Source organism: Carassius carassius, chromosome 1, assembly GCF_963082965.1.
Source record: "Carassius carassius chromosome 1, fCarCar2.1, whole genome shotgun sequence".
Taxonomy (NCBI): Eukaryota; Metazoa; Chordata; class Actinopteri; order Cypriniformes; family Cyprinidae; genus Carassius; species Carassius carassius.
Window position 1 is genome coordinate 52,224,536 of NC_081755.1, and position 6,000 is coordinate 52,230,535.

Here is a 6,000-nt window from a genome sequence, read left to right on the forward strand (position 1 = left end):
CTATTGCTGTCTCGCAAGGATGTAACCAGGAGGTAGAAGAGAGTAAAGAATCACCACTTCCCATCACTAGTACAACATGCCTCCCTGGAAGTGACATCATCGGCCCGAGACGCAGCTCACTGATCCAGGTACTGTCATGAGCAGAGACATGCGAGTTTCCTTTTATTCACTAGCATTAAAGCATGCATGTTTTCGTTTTATTTACTTTATTAACAAATATATGTGTATTAGCAGCGTTTGCTCAAGTTAAAGAAGTTGTTACCATGAACATCTGTTGTTTATTTTTCTCGATGTACACACTTTTATAGCATTAAAATGTGTATTGGTTCATTTGGTTAATTAAATGTGTATTTACAGTGTTTGTTTAAAATCTCTTAACTTGTGGAAGGACGCCAGCGCACAGAAGCGTTGTTTACAGTAGTTCAGTTACTGCTAGTTTTAATGTAAAAGAATGCAATTAACTTAATAAACTATAACTTACATCATTAAAAAGAACTATGACCCAAGTTTCATATCGATCTCGACTTCATTTTTTTATTTGCGTAACTCCTGTCATAAATTAATAAATGACTGCCACTGTAAGATTAAAAAAAAATCAAGCTCAAGTCTTTTTGGTTTAGTTTTGTCATGGCCACGAGTTTAATGAATAAACAAACCCGTGTGACCAGAGCAACCTGAGATTATCCTAGACTGATAAAATATTTTTATCCATCCCACAGTCTGTATTGATATGTGTGATTTTTTATATGTGTATATTAGGCTATTATTATTATCATTATTATATAGGCTAAACTTATTTAATAATTAATATTATAATGATATTATATTAATTCGGGCTATATTTTTATATTTATTGTTATGCTCATTTCCCCTTTCAGTTCGTGTATTGCTTTAATTAACATTTGGTGTAATACTAGTAGGTATATGCTACCATATATTTAGCAAATTCTGTAAACGCCTCACAATATAACGTTGAATCAACGTCGCAATACCAACGTTGATCCAATTCGCAAAATCGAAGGGTAATTCAACGCTGCTTCAACCCTGGTACCTCACGTTGTTTCAACTTTGAAATGCCGGCTGGGTTGTCTTTCAATTAAATTTACCTTTATTTGTTTTATTTTTCAAGTAATATTGAGTTCAAAAAATTGATAAATATAACTATTTTTCATTAAGAGCTCAACTAAGACATTTTTGTTTAGACAAATGTAAAATATCAAGGTTAGATTAGCTCATATTATTAAGTTTATATCATGACCACGCCTCCTCACACTGCTGCTGCGAGTCCGTTAACAACATTTTGTAACTGTGTGTATTCAACGAGCTGTGGAATAGAATGTAGAAACTTTGTTTTAAGTTAGGTGTATGGACGTTATTTTCTGCCATTTACCTTTTTTGCTCTTTCTTTTCCTCGAGAGACTGTGATCGGCGAAATTTGTTGTTTGTCTAAACGCGGGACATTTCTCATCAGTTAGCTAGTTTTCTCACGCGCCTGCAGCTGAGAAAACCGTGCTTGAACTCCGGATCAGCGAGATCGACTGAGATTATTTTAGTCTTTTCCTTTTTCTTTTTTACTCAATGTTGTTTATGAGGAGTGTAAGTTAATATTTATATAATATTTATAAATATATATATATATTTTATATATATTTATATAAAAAATCATTTTCCTTGTAACATTGTGTATTCAGTATCCATTAGTAAGCAGCTAGAGCTTTTAGCCCTAAAGATGGAGTTTACATTGGGGCAAACATTGACGGTCATAGGTTGCTATAGACCACCCTCAGCAAGTACTGAGGCTCTATGCTCTTTAAATCATCATCTATCGAGCTTTGAATTTGGAGAGGTCCTTTTAGCTGGGGATTTTAACTTGGATTGGTTGACCTCTATTTCAGATAGTTTTAAATCTGTCTGTGACTCTTTTAATCTTACACAGTTAATTGATAGTCCAACTCGTCCAAACCTCAAGTGCCCTGAAAAGTCCTCTTTACTTGACTTGTTTTTAACTAATGCTCCACACAAATTCTCAGATATAGGTGTGTTTGCAAATGACCTGAGTGATCATTGTACAATTGCGGCAGTTAGGAATGCTAAAATCATGAAACAGAGACCACGGATTATTTTTAAAAGGGATATGAAGCATTTTTGTGAACAAGCCTTTCTACATGATCTGTTTCATTTTGATTGGAACAAAATCTACCTTATAGATAAAGTAGAATTGGCCTGGAACTATTTTTATGATGGTTTTCTTAGGATCATAGATAAGCATGCCCCTGTACGTAAATTCAGAGTTAAAGGCCGAAATAATCCCTGGTTTTCTCCTGAGATTTCATGCCTTCTCAAGGATAGGAATGCTGCCTGGTCAAGGGCCAGGAAATCAAAGAGCGAAACGGACTGGGTTTATTTTCGGCAATTGAGAAATAGACTTACATCTCTTATTAAAAAGTCAAAATCAGAGTATTTTGTTAATGAAACTACAAAAAACTTAAATAATCCAAGCAAGTTCTGGAAAATTATTAAAGCCTATTTTGGAAATATTAGCTGTAGTGAACTACCCCCTCATGTTATGGCTGATTCAGGCAAGGTGACTGATAAACAAACAATGTTAGCTTGCTTTAATGAGCACTTTATTTCTTCAGGATCCCTATTTGAATCCTTATGTCCTGATTCTTCTGGTTCCTTTGTACAGGAGAACCCCTCTGACCCATGTTTACCTTTAGAAAAACAATTTTATATTTCTCCTTTATCAATTACCAAAGTCCATAAAGCCCTTCAGGAATTATACACAAAAAAGTCTGCTGGTCCTGATAATTTAGATCCCTTCTTCCTTAAGATAGCAGCTGACTTCATTGCGGAGCCTTTATGTTATATTTTTAACTTAACAATTGTCGAAAATGACATCCCTAAAGTATGGAAGTCAGCCCATGTTACACCATTACTAAAAGGGGGCGATCCATCTATTTTGAATAACTATAGGCCTATTTCTAAGCTGTGTATTTTAGCTAAACTCCTTGAGCGCCTGGTTGGTGAGCAACTAAAGGAATTTTTAAATATAAATGATATCCTTTCACCTTTTCAATCAGGGTTTAGGAAACAACATAGCGCCATATCTGCAGCATTGAAGGTGATAAATGATATTGCTGGGGCTTTGGATAATAGGAAAATATGTGCTGCGTTGTTTATAGATCTTTCAAAGGCTTTTGATACAGTTGATCACGGCATTCTTGTGAACAGTCTAGTGAGCATTGGTTTGTCTAAGCATTCGGTAGATTGGTTTGCAAATTATTTGTCAGGTAGAACCCAAAGTGTTCGAATGGCTGGTTCTGTGTCTTCATTTTTGCCTATTTCCAAGGGGGTTCCTCAAGGCTCAGTATTAGGGCCCATATTATTTTCAATTTATATAAACAAACTTTGTGAAAATCTATCGAATGCTATGTATCACTTTTATGCTGATGACACTGTTATTTACTGTACTGCATCATCTACTGCACAAGCCCTTGAGCTTTTGCAGTCTGCATTTAATACTGTTCAGAACCGTTTAAAACAGCTTAAGCTGGTCTTAAATGTACAAAAGTCAAAAATAATGGTATTCACAAACTCAAGACAACTTCCAGTTTCTTCTTCAAGCATCTCAACTTTTGAAGGAAATGAAATTGAATTAGTTAACAGTTATAAATATTTGGGTATAATCATTAATTTTAAATTATGTTTCAGAACCCATGTTAGCAATCAGGTTTCTAAGCTTAAGATAAAGCTTGGCTATCTCTACAGATCAAAATCATGCTTATCCATTCGCGCTAGAGAATACCTGGTGATGGCCACTTTTCTTCCCATATTAGATTATGGTGATCTGATATATATGAATGCTTCTGCCCAATGTTTGAAGAAACTGGATGTTGTGTATCATTGTGCATTACGTTTTTTTACTGGTTGTAGTTATAGGACACATCATTGTATCCTTTATTATAAAGCAAAATGGCCCTCTCTTTATGCAAGAAGGTACACTCACTGGCTATGTTTCATTTACAAGGCACTTCTTGGACTAGCTCCTACTTATTTGAGTGTCCTTTTAACAAGTAATCATGGCCATTATGGATTACGTTCAAATGATGTACTACACTTGTTGGTACCCCGTGTCAAAACAGAAATAGGGAAAAAAGCCTTTATGTTTGCAGCACCTTCTGCCTGGAACCTTCTTCAGAAATCATTGAAAATGACTACCTTTATTTCTTATAGACAGTTTGTTTCAACTCTGAAGAATGTGGAGCAGGTGAACACTGGTCAGTGTAATTGTTCATAAAGTTATATTAAGCCTTATTCAGCACTGGGTCTTGTGATATATATATATATATATATATATATATATATATATATATATATATATATATATATATATATATATATATATATATATATATATATGTGTATGTGTATTTGATGTGGTCTTTTTATATGTTGGAAACTGTTCCTTATGTTTGTTTTTTTGTTTGTTTTTTAAAAGAGATTTTAATCTCAATGAGTTTTACCTGGTTAAATAAAGGATAAAAAAAAAATAAAAAATTTTTTTTTACTCATACAGAGTATGAATGTTTAGCCTACCTTTAAGAACATCTTGAACACAATTTAAAAACACCATGTTACTTCACGAGAGCAGGAAGTCATCTGTGGGTGGAGTGACTGTGTTAGTGATGTGTTGTTCTTCTCGAATCTTTAATGTGACTCGGGAAGAACGAGTCGTCTCAGGGAGTGATTCGTTCATTTTAAACGAATCTTTAATGTGACTCGGGAAGAACGAGTCGTCTCAGGGAGTGATTCGTTCATTTTAAACGAATCTTTAATGTGACTCGGGAAGAACGTGTCGTCTCAGGGAGTGAGTCATTCATTTTAAACGGATCTTTAATCTGACTCGGGAAGAACGAGTCGTCTCGGGGAGTGATTCGTTCATTTTAAACGAATCTAATGTGACTCGGGAAGAACGTGTCGTCTCAGGGAGTGATTCATTTTAAACGGATCTTTAATGTGACTCGGGAAGAACGAGTCGTCTCGGGGAGTGATTTGTTCATTTTAAACGAATCTTTAATGTGACTCGGGAAGAACGAGTCGTCTCGGGGAGTGATTCGTTCATTTTAAACGAATCTTTAATGTGACTCGTCTCGGGGAGTGATTGCAGCGAAGGAGAGATGATGGTGGCACTAATATGGTGAGTTCAATAATTTAAGGACTAAGTTAAATAGACATGGGTGTTTTTTGAAAGAGTAAGTTTAAATTAATTAACGATATACATACAAAAACGGATGAATATATTTCTGTTCTATCTAGGTTCATAACCCTCTTAACGACTATCTTGTTTTTGAAGGAAGAAGAAATTGAAGAGATGCTTTGGAAGTGTAAGTATGGCCCTCATAACTGTGAAAAGAGAGCACAGCCAACGTTATATAAACATTATCCCACAGACAAGTTTCAGACTAAAATGCATCAAGCTGTCTTAACTGAAAAAATCTTGTACTGGCACATCTTAAAGGGGTACTCCATCCCAAAATGAAAATTTTGTCATTAATCACTTACCCCCATGTCGTTCCAAACCCATAAAACCTTCGTTCGTCTTTGGAACACTATGTAAGATATTTTGGATGAAAACCGGGAGGCTTGAGACTGTCCCATAGCAACCCGGTACTGCCAAGTAACACTGTCAGGGTGCAGGAAAGTATGAATAGCATCGTCAGAATACTCCATCTGCCATCAGTGATTCATCCGTAACGTTGTGAAGCGACGAGAAAACTTCTTGTAATCGAAGAATAATTTTGTATAAGTGTTGTATTTGCCATAATTACAAGATTCCAACTTGGATAAAGAATTCATGTCCTTGTAGAACTCATAATTATCATCTGTAATCTGGGAATTTTCTGAGAGCTTCTACTTGTATCAAGTGACTGTACCTGACTGCTGCAGATTAATTTAGGCGTCGATAGTGTTGACATAGAAACACACAGTTCCCGGTCC

At 35.3% G+C, this 6,000-nt stretch overlaps 1 protein-coding gene across 1 annotated transcript in view; it reads right to left on the reverse strand.

The window, feature by feature from the left end:
* The window catches only part of LOC132092689 (butyrophilin-like protein 2), a 45,316-nt gene extending 40,628 nt beyond the window's left edge, over positions 1-4,688 (reverse strand). The window contains exon 1 of the mRNA XM_059499149.1: positions 4,600-4,688. The gene's annotated coding sequence lies outside the window, so the exon portion shown is untranslated. The remainder of the gene's footprint in view (positions 1-4,599) is intronic.
* Between the last annotated feature and the right edge of the window lie 1,312 nt (positions 4,689-6,000).